General features: G+C 39.8%; 1 long non-coding RNA gene across 1 annotated transcript; it reads right to left on the bottom strand.

The window, feature by feature from the left end:
• Nucleotides 1-4,953: 4,953 nt before the first annotated feature.
• On the bottom strand, nucleotides 4,954-15,501 carry LOC116216203. Its single transcript, XR_004158644.1, has 3 exons — nucleotides 13,997-15,501; nucleotides 9,297-9,431; nucleotides 4,954-7,394 (listed from the first exon to the last, which is right to left on the bottom strand). It is a non-coding gene; the product is annotated as an uncharacterized LOC116216203 (long non-coding RNA).
• Nucleotides 15,502-25,960: the final 10,459 nt, after the last annotated feature.

Here is a 25,960-nt window from a genome sequence, read left to right as displayed (position 1 = left end):
CCACCTCACCCATGGGAGAGCCTCCTGCAGCCTCTTCTTTTCTGCAAGCATACCAGGAAGCTGTGCTGTCATCCCATTAAACAACCAATGTGTTGCATCTAATAGCAGGAGTCCTGCTACTGGCATAAAACATGAGGACAGAAGAAAAGAGATCAATTGTTTCCCTTTTGCACTTCATTGAGCAAAAGGTTAACCACAGGGAAATAACATTATTCTCTTTATAGCTGCATGTGTTTAGTATAATTTACCTGTGCAGCTCCTTATCACCTCTTCTCATGCATTTACAGAGATTCATATTTTGACAGCTCGCATCCCACATCTACTGTCAGAGAGCTGAGGCACTTCAGTCTGTCCTTGAAAAGCAATGCATTTCTGTGGCTGGAATACAACTCAGCAGTTTCAGTGTGTGTGATTAATAAGGTGGCACTACTAGGAAATATGGCTGTGTTCATGTGAACAGTCAGTGTTATCCCAAACACAACACAAACAATGCACCTCAGATTACGGGTACCTTGCATGACAGTTTCTGAGAAAGAATTCAGCTAGAAGATCTGAAAACTAACAGAACAAATGTCATTCCAGAACAGTGATCACTTCAATTTACATATGATAATTACATCTAAAAAGTAGGACACGGAGCATTAATTAATGTATACATTAATGAAACCATGCCTGCCTGCAGCTCTCTCCCTGTCACCAAAGCAGAGCTGAGGTGCCAACCCTCAGCACGCCGCCTCAGGACAGGGCTGCCCAATTCAGGATGTGCTCTTCTCATCCCTCCCAATGGCAGTTGCTGCCTGTGGGCTCTCAGTGAAATGTCCAGCTGCTTGGCTGCCATGCAGCCCGTTGGGACTGCTGGCTGCTTGTGGCTGAAGTCACCTCCACTCCACAACGGGTCCCACCACAGCACAAGAATTCAATGTTTTTCTTACAGCATAAACACACATTATCAGTCTGAACCATATAAATAGTCAGGCAATGTAAAGCAATGAAAGCAATCAGTTATAGTCTCCTCCCAATGCCTACTTGGACTTTACACACTTGTTAAACTGTATCAAGTGAACCTTACTCCAAAACGAGTTAGAACTTCCATTTTACTTTACACTGTAACGTAACAAATGCACATAAATTATTTCATTCATATCCATCTATGAATAATTACCATAAAATTATTATTTCTCAAAGCTGTTTTATAAATAAGAAAAATGGAGCCGTCTTTCTTTTCTTACATGGATAAAGCTCTTATAAAATACACAAAACACATTCCTAGCTTCCCAACAATCCTTATGAAAACTCAATGAAAAGAAAGAATCCGATGCAAGTAAAAAGCTGTGTAAAATGGAAGCTGCTAATGTAATTTAAAAATAAGTATTTTCATGGATTAAGTATAGAATCATAGAATCATAGAATGGCTTAGGTGGGAAGGGATCTTAAAGACCATCCAGTACCAACCCCCTCCGTCATGGGCAATTTAACTGTAACTGTTCAAGGGAATATTAATTATTGCACAGCTACACTACAGCTGCCATCTTCAGCTGACTTCAGTATTTTTGTTAAAAAAAAAAATAATGGAACTGAGGTAATAATTAAGGAACAATATATGTTAATTATTTTAAAGAATGTTACAGAATTTGCCTAGCAAACTATCTGATAAATACTTTTCAGTCAGTTCTCCTAAATGGATCGTAATGATCTAAGAGATTTCACTGACTAGGAAGAGACCACTAACATTTCCTGAGTCTCATCAATCAAGATGACACACTCTTTTCAGTCCATTTAGAGATAAGGATCACTACCACCAAGAAATAAAGCCACCCCTTGCTATCCAATCATCTGTATGCAAAGCAGCTGTGATGTTGGAGTCTCCTTACTAAAACTTTTAGGCAAAATTGGAAAGGTATGTGGTAAATCGGAATAAATAACATGATCCAATTTGTATGCATTTGGAAAAACCTCCTGGGCTGTGTGTGTTTGGGAAGAGCTCTGTTTCTTTCACTTGTTCTTATACTAGGGAAGAGCATGGCTGAAACGCACAAAAGAACACTCCAAACAAAACAGCCCCATTTTAATTCTAATCTAAATGCAGAAGCAGAATTCTAAAAAGTAGCAATTAAATTAACAGGTAACAATCCTGCCCTCCCTTAAACAAGAAGAAAAATGACAGCTGTTACCATTATAAATAAACACTGACACACCAAGATCCCTTCTAAAGTCTGTAAGCTTCACTACAGGGAACTTACAGCTCAAGATGCCATTTCTAAAATCCAAATGCAGTGCCTACAAACTGGCTCAGTGGCCTCTATCATTATGGCAATTTTAGATATAAAAATCAATAAAAATGAAACACTTTGCTAATAGCATACAGTAATCCTACACTGTTCCACATCCCTCCTGTGTTCAGGGCTGGGTTCTGCCACCCTCAGAACTGAGCTCCTGAGACAAACTTTGGCATCAGTCTTGCAGACGCTATTCAGGTGCTGTTTGTCCAGATGGACAGATGTACTGCTTGCTCCTTTGGTCTTTTAATATCTTCTGGATTCATGAAGCCTGATTCCATCCAGGTGGAGGCTTCCCTGCTCTACAGAGATAACCAGACAGAGGATTTGGGCATGGAATTCAGCTCTGCCTAGAAGATCTATCAGATGAGACTCCCAACTCCTAGGTTTCCTTGCAGAAGATTTTCACGGAATCACAGAAATCACAAAAACATCAAGGTTGGAAAAGACCTTCAAGATCATCCAGTCCAACATCCACCTATCACCAACAGTTCTCACTAAACCATGTCCCTCAACACAAAATCCAACTGTTCCTTGAACACCTACAGGGTTGGTGACTCTACCACCTCCCAGGGCAGCCCATTCCAGTTCCTGACCACTCTTCCGGAGAAGAGTATTTCCTCATGTCCAGCCTAAATCTCCCCTGGTGCAGCTTGAAGCCATTCCCTCTAGTCCTATCACCAGTTACATGAGAGAAGAGGCCAACCCTCAGCTCACTACAACCTCCCTTCAGGTGGTTACAGAGAGCAATAAAGTCTCCCCTGTGCCTCTTCTTCTCCAGACTGAACAATCCCAGCTCCTCCAGCCACTCCTCATAAGGCCTGTGCTCCAGACCCCTCACCAGCTTTTTTGCCCCTCTCTGGGCAACAGGCAACGCTCCAGGGCTTCAATGTCTTTCTTGCAGTGAAAGGCCCAAAACTGGACGCAGTATTTAAGATTCTGGAGGCTTATCCACTCACTTATGAAACACAGTGAGCAAAGCTGAAGTCTGTACCATAATCCACCTCTCCTCACTCACTGCAGCTCCTGACCTCAGGAGGACCATGGCGTTGGCTGGCCCATGGAAAGAGTGGGCTAAAGGCTGGTAAGAACAGAGAATAAAGACAAAAAGGAAAGGAGATGATGTGCTCTTACCTATGCAAACACCCCTTGCTTGGAGCAGGCTTTGGCCAAAGTATTGTCAGGTGTATTGGAAACAAAGTGGATGAGAAAGCCTGGAGTATTATTTACTGTATCAGAATGGAGAGGAAGGAAGGAAGCTGTATATCTTTCATTCCCTATTAGCCTCCTTGTTTTTTACTGGAGCTGGTAGAGGCTTTTCCAAGGACAATGGATTCCTCTACTGTCAAGGAACTGGCTCACCTTGAAGCAGGGAAGGAGCATTTCCATGAGCACTTGATGTCAGCAACATCTGCAGACCCAGGATGCTCCTCGGCCATAGCTGCCATCTCTCCACTGTGTGGGCAGAGCAGGGGAGGAAAGCAAACACAGTCACCCTGCTGGTACACAAGCACGGCCGTGCTTAATGGGGTACAGATGGAACCCTGAGCAGTCCATTCACCTGACTATTTCACTGTGCCTCTGTCATATTATAGACCAAAAGCAAGAAGAAAATTCTGCAAAGGCTGTGGCTCAGCTACTTGCTTCTATACTAGATAGCTAATTTGCTCATTAATATCAGTATCAAAATGACATCAAAAAGCAATTCACATGACTAAGAGGCACACAGTTTGAAATTTGTTTTTGCAAGAGTGAAAACAATTAGATTAAATGTTCTTTATCAGGAAGGCCTAGCAGCAAAAACACGGGTCTGTGTCTAGATCCTGTTGTGGACCGTGCTGCTAACAACCAGTATGAATTTCAGAAAGTCAGTGTGAACCTGATTTCTATGAAAAGCTTTGCATCTCCTACCTGCAGAAGCTATGCTACTTGTACAAGCACATTTCACTTAAGTATAGACAGCAATTTCCAGCTCCAGCAAAGCCAAGTAATTGTATCTTCAAGCATACAATTTCTTTGAGAAAATGGAGCACCAAACCTCTGTCTCTCACTCTGGCCTAGGCTTCTTTTCTCATCTGCTTGCACTTCATGGGTTGCTCAAAGTGGCCCAACAATGGTTACTGCTCTCTGAAGTAAGATTAAGAGTACTCAGAGGTCACACAAGACTTCTCAGGGCTTTACTATCGACTTTTCAAATGTGGAGCAAAGTCTGAATGAAGCACGATCTATCTGATCATTTGGGGAAACACATCCTGCTAGGTAATGGGCATAACTGCTGCTGAAAACTGTATGGTGAACTGATAGATTGATGACCATATCCAAAACAAACCGAGCATGAAACTTATCTTAGAACCAGGATACACACTTACTGCTTCATCTTGGATGTAACATGAAGATCCTGCTTACATATTTCACAGAGGAGTGGAAGACCAGCCTAAGGTTGCTAAATATGCAAAGATTCTACAATTCCAAAGGTGTGCCCGGAAGAAATACAAGCTGTTGTGGGTTGTCACACTGTGACTTCATGTCTGCATTGGATGTGGCAGCTACCCCATAAAAAGCTTGTCACACACTTAGTAATGGAATAAACTCTGATCCCTGCCGGTTGGGGGGCAGCAAAATTGAACACATAGTGGATAGGAAACACAATGACTTTGATTTTCCTTTGGCTGTTTTTTACTTTTGCATTTTTCTGGCCTCAGACAATGTCAGAGGGCAGGCAGGCAACAGATTGTCTACAGAGAGATAATAACTACTCTAGTCATAGATTACAGTATTATTAGTTTTATATTTCTAAACAATGTCAGAAGATATCAGACATCTCTGGAACCTCTGACCTGAACTCTGAAACACTGTGTATAGCATCAACCAACATTAATCAGCAAAAAAAGAATAACATTTTCTTAAAATAATCACAAACACCTCTCAGTCATGTAGGTTACAAGGCACTGTTTTGTATCCCATTTCCTGAATCAAGTGTCTTAGCACAGTTAAGTAAAGTTCCACAGTTTAAGCTATGCTAAGCTGGCATTGATACTGAAAGAACCAACTCACCATATCATCTCCATTCTCTTTTTCCCCTCTTGCACATTTTTCCCCTCTCTGGCATGCACATTTATGCAGCTGAACAGTGAAACAAACCGAGAAGCCAGATTAAAACAAGACGAAAAGCTGTAAAATGTTTAGTTTTTGCACGCTAAGTAATCAACCAAATTGTAGAACTAAAGCTTAAGAAATCAAAACTGCTCATCAACTGTACTTAAGAAGGAAGCATAAATGCAGACTTACCTCTGATAAAGGCAAAAGCCCACCTTGTTACCAATATAGAAGGTTTTAATTTCATTTTCATTGTTTCATTTTAAGCTGCCAGCATAGTTAGAAACCATGATAGTGTGCAGCTCGGTCTTCTAATGAGAATTGAACTGTGTCCAGCATAATTTTACACCTATTATTCCTAAATTTCTGCATCCCTGCTATTTCTAACACTGATCTCCTTGGCTACATTTGCTAATCACAATAAACTGTAGAATATTTGGTTTTCTAAGTGCCTGGGTGTAAGAGCTTCTGCAGAGTTCCTGGGGAGATGAGACAGATAAGCTCTTTTTGACTTCCAAACTCATAAAAGACTGGAAGAGAAGAAAATCCAGCTCACCAAAACACAACCAGTCCCATTTATCTCTATATTATTCTCAAGTTATGTATAATACACTTGGATCATGGGGGTTAAATGTAAGCAATCTTAGGGCAATGCAAAAGGAAATACGCCTTTTTTCCATTCTCTTCATTGTAACAAACGTGATTTTGATGTGCCCTTTTTTGAAAATATAGAGAAGTCTGAATCTTAAAGGAAAAACAGTGGAAGCTCAGTTATTAGAGAGCTATGACAGAGGAGTACAAAAGAATGTCTGGATCTAGATATGGCATTATTTGTATCTGCCTGAAATACATTACATACACCAAAAGTGGCACTTGGAAGGAAGAAGTGAAATGATTTGCTCTCTTGAATGGAATCTACAAACATTAATTTTCAATGTTTATCTTTAATTTAAAGCACTCTCCAATGCTAAAAACAGAGCATTAGCTTCTAAAGAATGGTTGTGCTTCTGGTAGGTTTCTAGATGAGACAGTACCCTAAGCAACAGTGGTACTTTTTGCATAACATTGCTATTACTACAGCATCGCAAATTTGTTTGATATAATATATGGATTGTGGAGATAAAATCTGTGTCCCACACATTTCTAGCCAAACAACAGTATTACTGTAATACCACTTCCAAAATATTTACACAGTACTGGTGGGAGGGCAGTTAAGCAATGATACTTGTACATGCCTAAACATTCCACTCAGGTGAAGAACAAACAAAGCTGACAAATACCTTTCTCTTTACTAAATGCCACTATATATTCCAACTAAAACTAGTACAAATGTTTGTGCTTTTGCAGAAATGAAAAACAGCAAATTTATTTCATAAGAAGAGGAAATGGCTAGAGGGAAGACAATAATATTTTCAATTAAGAAGCAAGAGGAACCCACCTTCAAATTTTTATTCCAGTAACTGGAATGAAGGCTCATTTAATTACAATTTATTGCAAATACATTATTTGCATGGTGGCATGTCTATCGTGTTTTAGTAGGTGAACAATATGACAGTTCTAAGGAAGTCACTAATACAGTAGATTTTGCTTTAATCCAAAATGAGAAGATAACTTGAAGCAAGCACATTAACAAGAGAAAGAGAACTGCTGAGCTACTAATTCAATGTGTAGTTATTGCTAAACGCTATTGGCTTCGAGATCAGAGGAATGGAGGGTAGCACACACATGCCAATATTTGATAATGTTTTGAAGCTGTTTGTGGAAGTGATGCAAGTAGGACTGATATCCATGGCAGAAAAGTACCAGAAAATATGCTTAAGGGCAGAATAAACACACACATAGTAACACTGCCTAATGGGGAACTGTTAGTATGGCTTTTGGAGGTCACAGCCCAGGAATCTAGACATGTTCTTCCAGTGATCATGTAGATACAGGTGATCTGGTTGATACAGTGATCTTCCACTTTAGAAATTTCACTTTCACTTTCTTTTCTGAGGAAGTGATTTATCACAGCTTATTCTTCTGTAAGGGAGGAAAACGAAGAAAGATACCAGGAAATACAAGCATCTTTGCTTTGATAAAGAAACTCTTAGTTTTCTTTTTCTAAGTTAATAATCGGTTGCTCTCTTTTACCGTGGCTGGCTATTACCTGGCACTCTAACAAATATATGTCCAATATGCATAAACAATAAGGAAAATGGAAGAATAAAAATTGATATTTTCTGATGATACTGAATTACAGATTTTAATCAAAACAAAAATTGGCTGTCGCCTGCTGCAAAAGAAACTTATGAAACTGAATAAGATAAACAGGCAAATAAAATTCACTGTCAAAGACATACAGTCCCACACTAGACTACAACTTACACGATTCCTAGGATTCAGTTTTTCACAGTGCAATAACAAAGGCCAAATTAATGATCCAGTAGCAAAGTCAGGAGAAAAAAACAGCTGTTTTTCTCCCCCAACATACTCCACAGTTAAACTTTAGAACTCATTGCTACAAAATGCTTTATTCAAAGGAATAAAATACAAGTAATGGCAAAAAAAAACACTCTTGGGTGCTGCACAATAAACACCTTGCAGAAAGCTGAGATGGCATGCTACCTGCTTACTCTGTTCTTACACTGCTTTCTTGAAGATCCAGTGTTGGCCCCATCAAAGAAAAGACACTGTACCAAAACTACCTTTTACTCACTGAAATGCAGCCATTTTCTATGCTGTGTGATGTTAATGGATATGTTGACACTCAAATAATTCACAGATGAGTGGCAAAAATATTTGCATTTTGGATCTAAGGCACAGATCTATAATTGCTTACTTTCACATGCAGAAATAGAACAACATTTAGCTATTGATCAAGTGAATCAAAACCGTTTGGGAAATGCCTCTAATGGATTTAACAGACCAAGTGCAGATTACAGCATCAACCTCTAGAGAAATAAAATAAATACTGCTATTCTTGTTTAGAAATATGGCTTAACTAAACCACCAGAATTGAACACTTCCACTCACCAAGAACTCAGAACTCTAGACTAGGGTGGTACATCCGGATAAAAAATCACAAGAGAGTAATGCTAAAATCAGCAAAGAAGATGCAATAGTGGCATTGATGTCTAGAAACCATCACATGTAACCTCCAGATGAAACCATTTACTTTTCAGAAGAGCTTGTTTCTTTCCCCTGACTATAATGGCAGTCCAAGTAAATGGTTCAGATGTAGAACTCTACACTATAGTTGTCCAGCATCAGGTGAGATGAATCCCACGGCCCTGGAAACTGAATACTGAATTAACTTTCATCTGTGCTCATTATGCATACTGGACTCCTCCAGTCAAGACTGTTCCGAAAGTAATGTCTCCTGCATAATTATGTTGGTCCACGACATGAGAGGCAGATGATGGTGGTAGGACAATAGGGACTGAACCTTCCCACCAGTATTCCATTACATTTTATTGATGTGTGAGAGATGGCAGCAGATAGGCAGTCTGACAGAATGGTGTCTGATATGGAAGTGTGGATGAAGCAAAGAAGTGTCACTCCATCCAGAAAAAATGGCACACGCTGATGTTCATTGATGCTTGCTGAACATTTATGGAGATAAAACAGTGGACATGTGCATAGTGAGGAAGTGAGTGGTGCATTTCAGCAGTGGTGACAACAGTGGGACACCTCTGCTTGTGTAGATTTCTACAAGTGCAACATGCAGGCTCTTGTTCATTGCTGATGAAAATTCAAAGCTAATGGTGACTGTTGAAAAATAGTGCTTGTAGCTGAGAATTTGCTCTATCAAATAGTGTGATTGTGCTCACTGTATCTGCTGTAGTTTCCATAGAAATAAACAGAAGGTATTACTTTTGAAGCAGTTTTAAGGTAGAGTATCTCAGAGTCAGAGAATGTTGTAAATATTCAGCAGCTACTTACAAAAGGTTTAGGTCGTGCTCCAGTTGATACTGGGTAAGGTAAACAGTCTAAATCCTGGTAGTCTGCACTTCTGTGCTTCCACGATCCTCTCCCTTGATGATCTCTGTAAGAGCTTGTCTCCACTTGAACAGGGCACTGTAAGAGAATTTTAAAAACCCTGTAAATAAATGCAAGCCATAAATATTTTTCATGTGAACAGCAAGATAAAAATATTGGAATTTTATCTTTTTAAAACATTTTTTTTCCCTTGTGATGTGAAGTAGACTTTTTACCTCAATCTTTTTTCTTAAAAATACACACTGTATCATTTTTACATCTTGGAGTAAAGAGGCTTCCTTACTAGCTAGGAGATAAAATTGGAGAATGAATAGACGTACATCTTCCTGAATATCAAGGAACTGAATAATCTCTTCATTAGTACAATATATTATTTTATTTATTTAAAACTGTCTTTTCACTGAAATTCATAATTCTATATTCTTTTATTTAACTTAATTGAAGATCCTGAACTTACATACTCTGAACCTTCCAAATCCCCTTTTCCTTCTCCCCCAAGCCCCAGGAGGTTTTACTTAATAGCTTTACTTCCATAAAAATTTTAAAAGATAAATGTTCTAAAATGGGACTTCAAAAAAAAAAGTAATATATATATAGGACCCATGTGTACCTGGTCACACTAAATTCAATACAAAGTAGAGAACTTGCACAGCCTTCCCCCATGTATACTAATTTGTCTAAAAAAACCAATGAGGTGTGTGAACAAGGAGCAAGCCAAACTGCAATCCAGCAGGATTTGTGTTGGGATCAATCAGAGAATCAGGATCATGGGTACACTACAGAGCAGCCCTAGGCTGTAATTTGCAGTCAACATCAGCCCATTTGCTGACAAGAGAACAAATTTGCTGCTGGTCTATAACTGCATAGTTCCCAGCTAGAATATTCTTCAGACTTTAAAATGAGAAGGCTTTGCAAAGCTGACAAAAGATTCAGTATGCAGCCCAAAAACGTTTGTAGGTAATATATTATTACAAAATAATTGAGAGAATTGTAAGTTAAGTTTTGTTCAACAAGAGTCATCTCTCTAATATTAGACAGGGTAACTGTAATCAAACAGAATTTCTGTGTCACTCTCCACGAATGATGAATGACTAAAACTAAAAAATTTTATTTTAATTCTTCAAATCCACTGTTTTTTGTTGTTGTTGTCTTTCTGTAGTGAAAATGAGTGTTAGACATCAAATGTAAATGAAAGAAATTTATCAAATAAGTGAAACATTGCTTACAACAAGACTGTTTTCTCTCTGCTGATAAAGCTTTTGATATGGTCCCGTACCACATTTTTTTTCTCTAAATCGGAAAGATACAGATTTTAAGGGTGAAGTATTCAGTGGATAAGGCTGGCTGAATGGTTCAATGGCTCTGTGTCTGGCTGGAGGTTGGTCACAAGTGGGACCAGTTCTCGTCAACATCACTGACATTGACATAGACAGTGGGATTGAGCAGATGCTCAGCAAATCTGCTGATGACACTGAGCGGTGCAGTTTAACCACCAGAAGGAAGGGATGTCATCACGAGGGACTTGGGCAGACTTGAAAAGTGGGCCCATGTGAATATAAGGAGATTCAACAAGTTCAAGTGCATGGTGTTGCACTTGGGTTGAAGACTGGAAGAAGGACTCCTTGAGAGCAACTCTGTGGAGAAGGATTTGAGAGTCCTGATGGACAAGAAGCTGGACATGAGCCAGCAGCTTGCTCTTGCAGCCCAGAAGGCTAACAGTATCCTGGGCTGAATCAAAAGAGGGGTGTCCATCAGGGAGAGGGAGGGGATTGTCCCCAACTATTCTGTCCTCATGAGGCCCAATCTGGAGTTCTGCGTCCAGGTGTGGGGGCCCCAGAACAGGAAGAATGCAAAGCTTTTGGAGTGAATCCAGAGGAGGGCAAAGAGGATCATCGGAGGGCTGGAGCACCTCTACTGTGAAGAAAAGTTGAGGGAGTTGAGCTTGTTCAGTCTGGAGAAGAGAAGGCCCTGGAGAGACCTCACTGGAGTCTTCCAGGACTTAAAGGGAGCCCTTATAAACAGAAGGGAGACTGACTCACACAAAGGCGAATGATTTAAACTAAAAAAGGGGAGATGTCATTTAGATATCAGGAGGAGATAATTTACTCAGAGGGTGCTGACGCACTGGACAGGCTGTCATGAACACGTGAAAAATCCATCAGTAGAAAATACACTGACTCATTAAATGAACCCAGTGATTAAACTATGAATGTATACCTCAGATCTAACATTTGCCATACTAAACAAATACAGTCATCTGTTTAAAACTGCCCACACCAAAGAGACCAATTCTGGGAGCAACAGTGCCAGCAAACATTTTGCCACTCATGTAGTAGTCATCTACTTCTGAGAACTTGGATCTACAAATTGCTCTTGCATTTGTGAATTGTTCTCCTCAGGTCTCTTTTCAATCATTGTTTCTCATTTCAATTCCTACTTTATATAGTAAAAATAGGATAAAAACGTATGAAAAACTCATAACTAATAACATAGTTGCTAGTAAACTATGTTTTGCGAATGAAAAGAGTAAAACATCTGATGAAAAAAAATTGTAAGTTATATAAAGAAATATGGACCAAGAGGGATAGACTGATAAAAGTTAGTCACATAGCTGTACAAAACCTCTATGTTTCTTTTGTTTTTTCCTTGCTGCAGCTGTTGTTTTGAAATTTCTTCAGTTTCTTCATATTAAATTCATGGAGATGTTTAGGAGGATGTATTTCTCTTCTTTGACTAAATGGGTATCACAGAATTGTAGGAATTGAAATGGACTTCTGGGGGTCATCTAGTCTGTCTTCAAAGCAAGTTCACTATGTTAAACAGAAAAGCATCCAGAAGACTCCACCACCTCTCTAGGCAGCTTGTTTCAATGCTTTGCCACTTTCACAGTAAAGAGGTTTTTTTCTCATGTTTATATGGAATTCCATGTGTTCTAGTTCACGCTCATTGCCTCTTGTCTAGTCATTGGGCACCACCAAAAAGAGCATGGCCCTATTCTCTTCACTCTTGCCCATGAGATGTTTATAAGTATGCCCTGATAAGACCCCATCTCAGTCTTCTCCACGCTGAACAGCCCCGGGTCTCTCAGCCTTTCCTCACAAGGGAGAGGCTGCAGGATCCTAACCACCTTTGTAACCCTCCACTGGACTACGTCTAGAAGTTCCCTGTCTTTCTTGAACTGAGGAGCCAGAACTGGACACAATGCTTCACATATGGTTTCACCAGATCAGACAATCTCCTACAAACTGCTGGCGATGCCAGGGTACCATTTATCTTATTGGCCACAATGGCATTAAGGTCAACTCATTTAAAGGCAACGAACTCTTAGATGTTTAAATTAGGGCAGATAATTCACTTACTGAGAAATTATTTGATTACAAACACCTTTGCCTAACCAAACTGGCTTTTGCCTTAGGAGAATAGACACAGTCATAAAATCATAAAATCATAAAATAGTGTCTGGATCACCAGTTAACAAAATCTGATTGGCTAACAAAGGGAAGTACGTGAATTCTGATGGCTTGGATCTCTCTTTCAGGCAGAAAAGCAGAATACGTTGCCATGACATTTTGACAGAAACCACTGAGCAGTTTCCTACAAGAACACAGAATACTATCCATTAACAGATGGGCAATTGGAGATAAAGGAGTGATGAAATGAATTTAGCTGGAAAAAGCTGGTTCTGCCTTGGTAATGTACAGAAAGAAAGAAATGAAGGACAAGCATGACAATTTCCTAACGCTGTCACTGCAGAATATGGAAAAGCATACTGCAAAATACAACACTGAAAGATGCAGGATTCTGAACTTCCCAGCTTGAGGGACACCGCGACCTGCACAGATGTTTACTTAAGGAATTTATTTTTACAAAATATAGCAGCAGTGATGGGAAAAGCATTCAAACAAGCACAATTTCCAGGAATTTCATGCCAGCACTAGCATGCGGAGTTGCAAATCCAAACAACTCTATCTTAAGAACCCATTTTAATCACAAGCTAAAGTAGAGAACAAACACTCCTACTTCTCACACTGTTCCTTCTCCAGTTACTCATTTCTATAAAAAACCATCTTGCTTGTTAAAAAAATGCTAAAATTATATTATTCCTTCTTAATCCCATTTGCCTTCAAATTAAAAGCTTTGGTAACTGTTTGCCTTAATTGACAAAACTTGCCACAATATAGTATCCTTAAATACAGGAATGCATCTCTAAAAGAAATACAAAAAATACTAATTTAACTGTTAATGAAGATATATAGTATCTTCCTTGCTTTTGTGTCTTTATATAAATATGACTTGTAAATACACTAATACTGAACTTTCAATTTCACAATATTCTACCTTCAGAAACTATGTCAGATGCAATCATCAAGAGCCACATTCCCCCCTAAAAAGTAGCTTTCAAGATTTTAGGCCATGTTGACAGAAAACCTACAAGTCAATTCCTGTGACAATCATGTTTATCTGATCTATAGTTGTCCAAGCATCTCAAAATGTTTTGTTATTGAGTCAAAACTGTAACTTACTTCATCCTTGAAACTAACCTCTTCAACTAATCCAGAAACACAAGGAGATCTGAAAACTATTATTTGACCAACATCTGATAGCTAATGTTAGAAAATGTGTCATATGACACACGTTCTTACCAGTTGTTTGTTCCTTGTGGTAGAAGGAGTACTGGAGGGAGACGAGCTAGCACTCAGAGCTTCTTCAATATCTAAATTCAGCTGTTCCAGTTTCTTCATAAGACATGACATAGAGTCTGACCATTCCGATCTTTTTTCTGATTGGGTCTAAAAGAAATTAAATATACATTAAATCTTAATGCATTCAAGCTTTTTGTGGCTTGAAGACTCATTTTTCTGTCTGGAAGAAAGCTAACCAGTGTTTTCTCTGTCTATGGGTAATTTTCTCCATTTAGAAAGCTTCAATTACCACTCCTCTTCTGTTGAGACATATTCATTGTTGCTCCCCATACTCAAGTGATCACACTCCATCTCTGCACATCTGAGTGGCTTTCTAACACTTCATCTTGAGTGAATTACTGCTAGCTCAAACTAAGCGTAACCAAGACCAAGAACCAAAATAACTTTAATGTCTTCTTCGGCTGTTTCTATTTTAGCATCTTCACTGATTGCATACTATCAGTAAGGATCAGAAGATTGAAAGTTATCGTGTACACAGTATTTTATTCCTTCCTATGAATCCAGACTAAGCCTTGTAGCTTTCTTCTGCCTATCCATTAAGAAAATCTGCCTGGATGGTCAAAACGCTTTCACAGGATCACACAGAATTACAGAATTTTAGAGGTTGGAAGGGACCTCTGGAGATCGAGTCCAACCCACTGCTACAGCAAGTTCCCTACAGCAGATCGCACAGGTAGGCATCCAGATGGGTCTTGAATATCTCCATAGAAAGAGACAACACAACTTCTCTGGGCAGCTTACTCCAGGGCTCTGCCACTCTCATGGTAAAGAAGTTCTTCTTTGTCTTTGTGTGAAACTTACTGTGTTGCAGTTCCTGCCCATTTCCCCTTGTCAATCATTTTGTGTTTTCATGCATATATTTTCTTTTTTTGCCTAAACTGCTTCACCATGTAAAGAAAACTTTAAACGACTGCAGTGCAACTGTCAAAAATACTTTTATTTACCTTAGTTCCCTCAAAGTCCCATCTAGTGACTCCCACTGAGCATTTTCTCATGGATATGTTCCCAGAGCACCTTCTCGGGGACAAGGTTTAGTGGCCATGGTGGTGATGGGCTGAGAGTTGGATTAGATGATCTCAGTGGTCTTTTCGAATCTTAATGATTCTACTATTCTACGATTCTCATAGCAATTCCTGTGCATGCTGCTGCATTGTGCCTCATTTTCCTCATTGAAGACACTTCTAAAGATTCATAAGAAAAGTAGCCACAACGACCTCCCTGTCACTATGGGCAGCTACAGGGCCACTCATTAGTCTCTGTTCCGAAGCTTCTTTAGTTCTTTCATCCCCCTCACTTCCATAAACATCAATATTTTTGCACAGAGGATCCTATTGTAACAGCCAGTTCTAATGGTCTGAGCATACAAACAATAATATTACATTACCAATCCGACAAAATCCTAAGAGCAGCACAACAACAGTCCACAATACTTGGAGGAGCTAGAATAATATTATTTTTCTTCTCACCTGACAAAACTTTGTGGAGATTTGTTTCCTCATGAAGATTGAGCAAGTAGAACCCAAAGAAAATTGTAATTTGCTCGACATCGGACAACAAAGTGTTACAAATAGAATCCATGAGGCTCATTTCAGTATTACACTGACATATCTAATTTCTAATAGAATTGCACATCTACACCACTATAACTATGCATAAGCCCCCAGTCCTTCAGACACCTTGTCCCACATGACCTACAGAAGCATGTTCTCTTCAGTGGGGCTGATATTCTTTCAGCAGCCATTCCTTTGAAAGACAAAAAATTAAGTATTCTATTGTTAATTTTACAAATACTTATGATTTTATTTTTTTTAATGAGTTCTAACTGAATATTCTTCCTGAAATGCTGTTAAAAGTGTTAACCTCTATTCAAGTCTGTAGCTATTAGAATTATTTAAACAGATTAATTGATTACTTCTCAGTGTCTTCCCAAATATCTTAAAGTAAAACACAGGCTGTTTCACAGAAAATGAGTATCGAAAGATACACACGTGGAATCCTTTCTGAGTGAGGTGAATTTACATGGAAAATGTGTTGATGCATCTCTACAGTACTCATTTCTAAACAAGTTAAGATTCTACGTTTTCCTTTGGTTATGCTTCCTCAAGAACTGATCTCTCCAATACTAAAGAATGCTCAAAAAACATTCCCAAACTAACTCAGCAAAAATGAATGTAGAAAATTTGTCAAAAGTAAATAGGAAGCCTCTGGTTCTCCAAGCTGTTAAAATGTAATTTAACAAAAGGAGCTGTAAGAATGTAGTTTCTTAGCAGTGGTAAACAATTCTGAGGGAGCAATTACATACAAAAACGAATTAATGTGTTTTGACTTCAGTGAGCTATGCAAAAATTGTATGTGGTGTGTGACAAACATAGAAAGTTTTATTAGGAATTTTTAGTTTTCAGTTCATTAAAAAGTAGGAGAGATTTACACAAGTGCAAACAATCTCTGTAATTTTAGTATTTCAGTGGTTAGAGAAGTATCTCAATAATTCAGAATTCTCCATTAAAAGAAATACAAAGATGGAAAATCATGGAGAGACTAAGAAAGGCTTAAGAATATTATGAAGATTCCAAGTGCATGTAATAATTCACATATGAGATATAATGTTACAGTAAACAATACAGCTTCATTGACAGGCACATTTGGTTGTTGCCTTCACAAACATATCTACTGGATCAATACTTCCAGTATTCATCAATACTCTGTAGCACTCCTGAATAAGTCATCCTCCCCTCTATTTTTTTAAGTTTCTTCTTTTACAGTAACTGAACTCAAACCATAGTTATTTCTTAAAAATTCAAGTTCTGTAGAGTTTTCCTGTACTATAACTCTCCTATTTTTCTCCATTAATTTCCATCCTTTCTAGTTCAGCAAGACTCTATATTGTGTTTACCGAATGAAGGGGATGAGGAAAAAGATGGGTTTTCATTATCCTTCGAGATAAAGCTAAACGGGCCTACTTAACAAATACCATTGACTAATTGGAAATCCAGCACAAAAGTGCCACTTGGAATAAACGCTGATTGGCTACGTATTTCAAAGGTTGCCTGAAATTCCTGCTGAAACATGATGCTACTTACATTCAGAAATATACAGCTCACACAGTAGGACTTCCAACAAGAGAATAAATTCTGCCTAATCCATTCAGGAGGAACATAGCCCCTCAGTGTTTCACCCCGGGAACTGGGTTGGACTCGACAGAAACACTCAGAATTTCAGAGTATCCTGTCCATGGCAACTGCAGAGGCAGTGGGGTCAGAGCATTGGAAGGTTTTGTATCTTGCCCGTCAGGAGGGAAAAAATGGGAGTCGAAAGTATCTAATAATGGTGGGCCTTTTTATTCAGTTTCTCTCCCTAAAAATGTGCTCAGGGAGAATACTCCTTTCCTACACTTTCAAGGCCTCCTTTATTTGTTGGAGTCACTCACTGAGCATGGGAATACTGACTGGAAAACCTGCGAAGTTTAGAGACAGAAATGCATTACAGGAATATTTTTTTGTATGTTACACGTTGGACAACTCTGGGCAGATGAACAGTACTAGTAAATAAGACCAGAGAATCCCTTGTTAAATGTTTTTTTCAAGGCAGAGGGACCTTGTCTGTGAAGCCCATGATATATTAAGCAGAGAATGACATTAGTCTTGAATGTGAACTGCTCTGTCAAGTGGATTTCTCAAGTTCCATGTAGTTTTCTACACAATAAAAAAGATGAAAAGCATAAAACAAAGAGGTATTAATCTCTGTGTTAATACATAACTAAGTGGTACACACTTCCTTAAACTTCAAGCAGTTATTACTGCAGCTGTTATGCTTCAGATAGCTATTGACAAGACACTTCTAGTGATAAGCCTAACTTAAAATTTAGTTATAGGTTGCTGGATCCTCCTGCAGTCACAACTTGTTTTTGAACAGCAACCTCAAGGTTTTTGTTGCACAAACTTTTATACCCAGAATTTGTGCTCACATACATAGCTGAAATTTCATTGCTACCAATAACAAATTACAAAGGTAAAAACTGTGTACACCATAATACTCCATCATCTAAACAATTATTTGTTCATTCCTTAGATTGAGAAGTAAATATATTCCAGACATTCAACTATTTGTGTCATTTAGGACCAAAGGCTTCTGCACTCTGTTTCTCAGCTTTCAAGTGTTCTTCACTAATCTTATTCAGCAAAAACATCTATGATAAAAGGCATATATATTTGTTTCAGTGTTTTGCCCATGAAGCTTGTTGCAATAGGCATAAGAGCTGCTAGCAAATCTAAATTTAAACTGAAAGAATGTGGCAAAAATGAACAAGTCCATATAGAACACTTGGGTCAGGGTTAACCTCGCTGCCAGACCTCATCATATACAGGAAGCAGCAGGGCTTCCAAGGGAAGGGCTATGAGAAAATTACACAACTCTAAATTTAATCTGATAACATGTGGCTTTTGCCTCAGATCCATTCAATAGGCCCAATTGTTCTGATAATTAATGTATTGTAAAACTTGTAGTGATAAATTACTAACCTCTACATATAAAAATACCAATGCTGTTTAACCGTACTCCCTAATGTTAAATCGGTTTAGATAAAATTCTCTCTGATGTACAGGCTAGATCCACAAAGAATGATTTTGTGGAAGAATTGCAGAGACTAAAAACCACATTTTGCTCTCACTGCACTGATGGGGCTCCTCTGTTCTCAAAAGAAGTTCTGTATAAAAGGTCACAACCACTGGTGGCTTTGCCTACAGGGGCTGGGGAAGGAAGCCAGATTGGAACAGTATAAATAATCTTTTGGAAAAAAAGAAGCATATAGAATACAAAGGACTCTTATTCTCAAAATAGGCTTATGTATGCCTTCTATACTGAAGATAAAATATTTCAAAGGGAATTTGCCTTGTACCTCACCATAGCGTTGCTTAAATATTTACAGAGCCTTTAGATGGACAACCGTGTGCCACCTTCCTCCCAGAAGACAGGTAAATAAACTCTGCAGTTAGCAGCCTTTCCACTTCTAACAATAATAATGCTATCCATCAGAAATGATCAGAGAAAGTCTCTTCAGCCTCTCAAGTTAGTAGGCACAACCATAAGCACAGCAAGGCTAGATCCTTCTTAACTGATGTAGCCTACGTTTTAGTAAAGCTTTTGACACTGTCTCCCATAGTATTCTTCTGGAGAAGTTGGCAGCTCATGGCCTGGAAAGCTGTGTTCTTCACTGAGTAAGGAATTGGCTGGAGGGCCAGGCACAAACAGTGGTGGTGAATGGAGTGAAATCCAGCTGGCGACCAGTCACTAGTGGTGTTCCCCAGGGGTCAGTGCTGGGCCCAGCCCTGTTTAATAACTTTATCCATGATTTGGACTATGGGATTGAATGCACCCTTAATAAGTTTGCAGGTGACACCAAGCTGGGAGGAAACACTAACCTGCTTGAGAGCAGGAAGGCCCTGAAAAGGGACCTGGACAGGCTGGATCACTGGGCTGAGGCCAATGGGCTGGAGGTCAAAAAGAACAAGTACTGGGTCTGACACTTTGCTCACAATAACCCCAGGCAATGCTGCAGGCTTGGGGCAGAGTAGCTGGAAGACTGTGAGGAGGAAAAGGATCTGGGGATATGAGTTGATAGCTGGCTGAGCATGAGCCAGCAGTATGTCCAGGTAGCCAAGAAGGCCAGTGGCATCCTGGATTGTATGAGAAATAGTGTAGTGAGCAGGAGCAGGGAGGTGATCGTTCCTCTGTACTCAGCTCTGGTGAGGCCGCACTCTGAGTGCTGTGTAGTCTTGGGCTCCTCATTAAGAAAGACATTGAGGCGCACCAGGGGAGGTTCAGGTTGCATATTAGGAAAATTTGTTCTCTGAAAGAGTAGAACAGGGTGCCCAGGGAGGTGGTGAAGTCACTGCCCTTGGATGTCTTCAAGAAATGTGTAGATGTAGAACTTACAGATGCAATTCAGTGGGCATGGTGGCAGTAGGTTGATGGTTGAGTGAGATGATCTTAAAAGTCTCTTCCAAACTTAATGATTCTATAGTTCTGTGACTCTCATTTAAGAAGTGACAACATAAAATGGCATGTAGTTACTTATGACCAAAAAAAAAATCCAATTCAGATTTGCGCAAATGATTAAAACTCTATTTTTCATTTTCCCAGTTCTAACACCTAACAAATAATGATGTCAGGCAACACCAAATTTCACAAACAGGCTATCTGACCAGCCCACACTGCTGACACGAACCACAGAGCCTGCAGCAAAAGTCCAGACAAACTGTCTTTATTGACATCTTCTCCTCTTTCAGGATACAAATTTATCACCTTGGGTTATCCTATCTTCAGCTGCTCAGAACAGATGACAGTTCATCATTTATCTACCCTACCACTTCCTTCCCTGTAAGAGGTGAGGAAGTGAACTGTACTTCTTGCAACCCAAATACACCTGCTGTATTGCAGTAGTCAAATTCTTCACTCTCTCATTTGCACTGGGCATGGCCCCTTCTGCAACAGTGTTAATATCACAACCAGTGATCCTGAGCATCAAAATAATTTACACACATAGATATTTAGAGATGAATTTAACTTCATTAAACATTATTAACTTCAAAATATTGTAACTCACACTATGAAAAAACTCATAAAATCATAGAATGGCCTGGGTTGAAAAGGACCACAACGATCATCCAGTTTCAAGCCCCTGCTGTGTGCAGGGTCACCAACCACCAGACCAGGCTGCCCAGAGCCACATCCAGCCTGGCTTTGAATGCCTCCAGGGACGGGGCATCCACAACCTCCTTGGGCAACCTGTTCCAGTGCGTCACCAGCCTCTGTGTGAAAAACTTCCTCCTAATATCTGACCTAAACCTCCCCCGTCTCAGTTTGAAACCATTCCCCCTTGTCCTACCACTAGCCTGTTTATAGCTTCCTGCAGAGTATCTTGACAGCATTTGGGAATGGGTTTCACAAAAGCTGAAGGGTCTCATACCACTAAATCCGTAAATTATAAAATGTAGGAAGTAACGTGCAGCGTTTTTAGTTGCATCTATAAGCTATCTTTTCTGAGTCCATCCGTTCTCTTAATTTTTTTTAAGTATATCTCTTAATAAAACATCATGTTTAGCCAGGATGCGGAAGAGCTAGGTTCGGCCTCATCTTTTGCCTAATGCATTTTATATCCAACATTTAAAAAATAAGCTGAAAGAAGAATAGTATAATTTTAGTACTGGCTGTGCAGGAAGTTCCTCCTCTTTTTCCAGACAATGTGGAAACAAACTTCTTTATTGGTTATAGCACCTAGATTGATGGGAATAGAGCAGAAGAGTTTTCACTTTGGTAAGACTAGTGTACTGGTATTCCCCATCCTACAAGCAAGATGTAATTCCCAAGCTACATAAAAGACACACTTCCATCACACATACCTCTCATTTGTCCAACAAGTCTTTCACTATTTTTGCACAGTTACAAGAGAACTTATGCCCATAAATATTTATAATCAGAAACTCTTGCAGAAGGTTCAAAGACATGAGCCTATATTTTCAAGCAGTTGAGAAATCTGAACTGTTCTCTTCAGAGGAAGATAAATCATTACATTCTGGAAGATGGAAATACAGCACTTCCTTTTACACATAAAGCAGCAACCACCACTGCATTTTTGAAGACATTCATCTTGGGAGATACATGCAGGCTGTATGTTCACCAAAGTGATTCAGAGTAATCAGTCTAAGTGCAGCTTCCCAGTCAAGGTTAGCATCAGGAAAAGCATCAAACTCTTAGTCCTACCTTGAATTATACAGTTTTGACACAGTACAGGGGAAGAAAAAAGCAAGCAAGCAGCCTTAAATTGAGAAAACAGCACAGAAAATAATATAAAAACTCAGACTCATAAATGCATGGCTGGCCTAATAGACATTCTCAAGGACTGATTAGATGGTGATGCCTGAAGAAAGGGTGTAAAAACTGGGCAGAAATAAACAGGCATTTCATATGGGATGCTCTGCCAACTTTCACCACTAAAACTCGCAAGTCATATCTGTATCAAAACAGTGGACAGCAAATGGAATAGAACTCTTACATCAAGCAGACACATTCTGCTTGTGTCCTATATTGTTCCAATTCAGTCAAAACACAATAAAAATTCAGTGTAGCTCTGAATGCATTCTCAGATCCTAGCCACCAAAACATGACAAGCAGAGCTCTTCCATTAAGACATTTTTCACTAGACATCCACACTATAAAATATTTCAAGATCCACTGTGTACTCTGAAACCTCCATCTTCTACTAAACACAAGCACAGCCTCATCGAAGTATAGCACTTCAGAAATAAAACACTACTCTGATTTTATTTTTTGAAATAAAATTTGAGGTCTGTTAAATAAATGGCCTAGTCTAAATGCTAGATGTAAATAAATGTAGTAAATAAATGCTGTAGTCTGATCTCAACCTTCCAAGCCATCAACAAACAAAAGGTCACATTCAATCTCAATACAATGAGTAAGGAGAAAAAAATATTTTTTCTCCAAAGACTGAATTGCTGCTACCTCTGTAAGAGTGCCTTTGCAGCCAAGAAGGCCAATGGTATCCCAGGGTACATTAAGAAGAGCATGGACAGCAGGTTAAGGGAAGCAATCCTCCTACTCTACTCTGCCCTGGTGAGGTCACATTTAGAGCACTGTGTTCATTATGGGCTCCCCTATCCAAGAAAGATGGAGAACTACTGGAGATAATCCAGTGGAAGGCTACAAAGATGGTTAGAGGCCTGGAGCATTTCTGTTACGAAGAAAGGCTGAGAGACCAGGGGCTGTTCAGTCTGGAGAAGACTGAGAGGGAATCTTATCAATGCTTATAAATATCTAATGGACAGGTGTAAAGAGAATTGAGCCATGTTCTTTTTGGTGGTGCCCAGTGACAAGACAGAAGGCAATGGGCACAAACTGGAACATAGGGTGTTCCCTCTGAACATGAAAAAAAAAAGTGTTTAGTGTGAAGGTGACAGAGCACTGGAACAGCTGCCCAGAAATGCAGTGGAGTATCCTTCTCTACTCAAAACTTGCCTGGATGCTTCCCTGTATAACCGACTCTAGGGAACCTGCTTTTGCAAGACACTGGACTAGATGATCTCCAGGGATCCCTCCCAACCCCTGTGATTCCGTGTGTCTGTAGCTTTCACATACTAGTTAAGATGCTCTAATGCTGTGCTTACATGTTCGATAAGGCCCTCCTTACACTAAAGTAAGAATTATTATGCAGATTCGATGAACTCTCATCACATTCTTGTTCTTTCCCATTCTACGTGGAAATGAGAACTACTGCTTCTCTATGGAGAATGATTCCAATTTGAAAGAGTGTAGGGAAGACAATTACTCATGTGGAGCTCATGGAAGCCTCCCCTCATGCCACGACCGCATTAGACACTAATGTCTACCCTTGGTGACTGTAAGAAAGGGAAGCAAGTGGGACTGGTGTAGAGTTTGTCCATTCCTGGAGATCAGCTTGAAGACTATCGGCTAAAAAATAACGTATAGAAAATATTAACGTAAATAAAAGGGATAGTGGTAGGTTGATATTACTGAAAATAGTCTCATTCCCCATCTAACAGTCAGGTGATGTCAGACATAAATCCCATAAGGGGTAAAGTAACCTGTGGAAAAGTCACTGTCTTAGTTTTGGCTGGGATAGAATTATTTTCTATGATACTACATTTTAGTTCTAGGAGAAAAACAATGTTGATAAAACAGTGATGTTTATAGTTGCTGTTAAGCAGTGTTGTACAGAGCCAAGGCCATTCGCAGGGAAAGGTCCAAAGAGCAGGGAGGGAACAGAATTAGGACAGCTGACTTACACTGGCAAAAGGGATATTCTATACCAGATGACATCAAGCAGGAGAGTTTTGAAGGGGGTGGGAGTTTATCTTTCACTTCTGCAGGGTGGGGGATAGCTGGGCATTGTTTGGGGAGTGGTGAGCATGTGCATCACTTCTTATATACATTCACGTATATGTATATACATAACTATTATCCTTTTCCTTTTCTCTATCTTAGTAAATAAAAAACTCAACCCACGATTTCTACCTTTTTCCATTTTCTGCCCCATCCCACTGGGAGGGAAGGAGTGAGTGAAAGACTGTGCTGTGCTTAGCCACCCGCTGGGTTAAACCACAACACTCCAATAGGCTTAACTGCAGCATGGAAGTACAGAGCTGGAGCCTGAGCAAACATGCCGCTACACGGCACACCCCGATCTGAGGCAGGGCAAGCACCACTCAGCTTCAGCAACATGAGCCAAGAGGAGTGCCCTGCCTCTCACCTGCCAAGCTGCGGCTGGGGCAGCAGGGAACAGTCAGTAGCGCGCTCTTGTCTTCACTTGCTACTGCTACAGTAGCACACTCTTGTTCATTAGTAATAAAACAGTAATTACAACTAGCAGAACAGTTGAATTAAACAAGGATTTGTCTACTTGCTCCACAGACCACCACCCATGCTAATCAGTCCACTATCAGAGCACACATGGACAAAAGATGGTGCTCTACATCTGGACAGACGGCATTAAAGGTACTGAGAGCTGTGAATCAATCCCTGGCTGTCAGGGCCAGCTCTGCTTTGGCAACTCAACACAAGAGCTGAGTCGTTTTTCTGGAAGCAGCACTGTCAACATTTCCTTGCAGAACTCTGGAGCAGATTCTGGAGATTAAGACAGTAAAGAATGAAGAAACATCTGCCAAATTTCTAAATGTAAATGTACACAATGTTCTTGAGATGTTAAGTGCCAGCACCCAAAAAAACAGTGTAGAAATGATGCTCTTTTCAAGATTTACAGGCATTCATGTGGTTCTGCAAAACTTAGCATTGTTCCCTGCCCAAAAGTTCTCACAATCCACTACTAAAAAGATACTCAGGTTAACAATGAGCTTCTAAGATGAAATCAGAAATTACTGGGAAAAATACTCAATGGAAAAAAATCCAAGGCACACTCTTGAATTAAGGAGTACTGAAAGACAAAGAAAGCTTTGCCAAAGAGAATTTCTGGTGGCTCTGAATACATGGTGACAAGAAAAACGACAATGTGAATTATGACAAGGAACAGCAGAGAACTGAAACGATACAAATCTCCTGAACTATGTCCTGATTTCATTCATCTAACAGTAAAGGGAGAGCATTAATGGTAGGCCAACAAATGTAGCCAGGTTCAATTCCTAGATCTCCACCAGAAGCTCAGCACCCAGGTGCTCATGTTTAACTGCAAGGTCATAACATTATCCAAGTACAAATGGATTTTGGATTTGCTGCTAAGTTTTGTGTTGATACATTTCAACATATTAAAAAAAAAAAAAAAATTATCTGTGACTTGAAACGCTCGAAAACTTCCATGTATTTCCAACAGGTGTAGTTGATAGAATTGCTGGAGTTGGAAGGACCTTTAAAAATCACCTGATGGAAGTGGATTTAGGGACAGGCCTGCCTATGGAGCAGCAGCTCCTGCAGCCCCAGATCCCGTTGCATTCACACACACAGCACTCCAGCCCAACCCACTCACAGGCAGCACAAAGACTTCTCCACAAACCACACTGCAGAGAAAGAACAAAGAACCGTTTTTCTACACTTCAGTTAAAAAGCAATTTATTAACACTATGAAGCTTAGGCCACCAGATTTCACTCAGTCCCTCCCCTTCCTCCCTCCAATATTTAGCTCTGAACAACTAGTTTTGCTACAGCGTACTTAAAAAAAAAAACAAACAGATCTTCGTTCTCCATCCCTTGCACAGGGAAGCTGTATCCCAACAGTAATGAAGAAGCAGGCCATGTTGTCGGCACCCCCTGACTAAGGGGGGCTGAGGGCAGCGAGGCGGGAGGGCTCAGAGACCGCCCCGCCGCCCTACTCGGGCGCTGTGCACAGGCGGGCCGTGAGGCAGGCGGTCAGCCCCCCCCACC

Source organism: Meleagris gallopavo, chromosome 1 (assembly GCF_000146605.3).
Source record: "Meleagris gallopavo isolate NT-WF06-2002-E0010 breed Aviagen turkey brand Nicholas breeding stock chromosome 1, Turkey_5.1, whole genome shotgun sequence".
Lineage (NCBI taxonomy): Eukaryota > Metazoa > Chordata > Aves > Galliformes > Phasianidae > Meleagris > Meleagris gallopavo.
The sequence above is the reverse complement of the archived record's forward strand: the minus strand, read 5'-3'. Positions and strand labels throughout refer to the sequence as shown.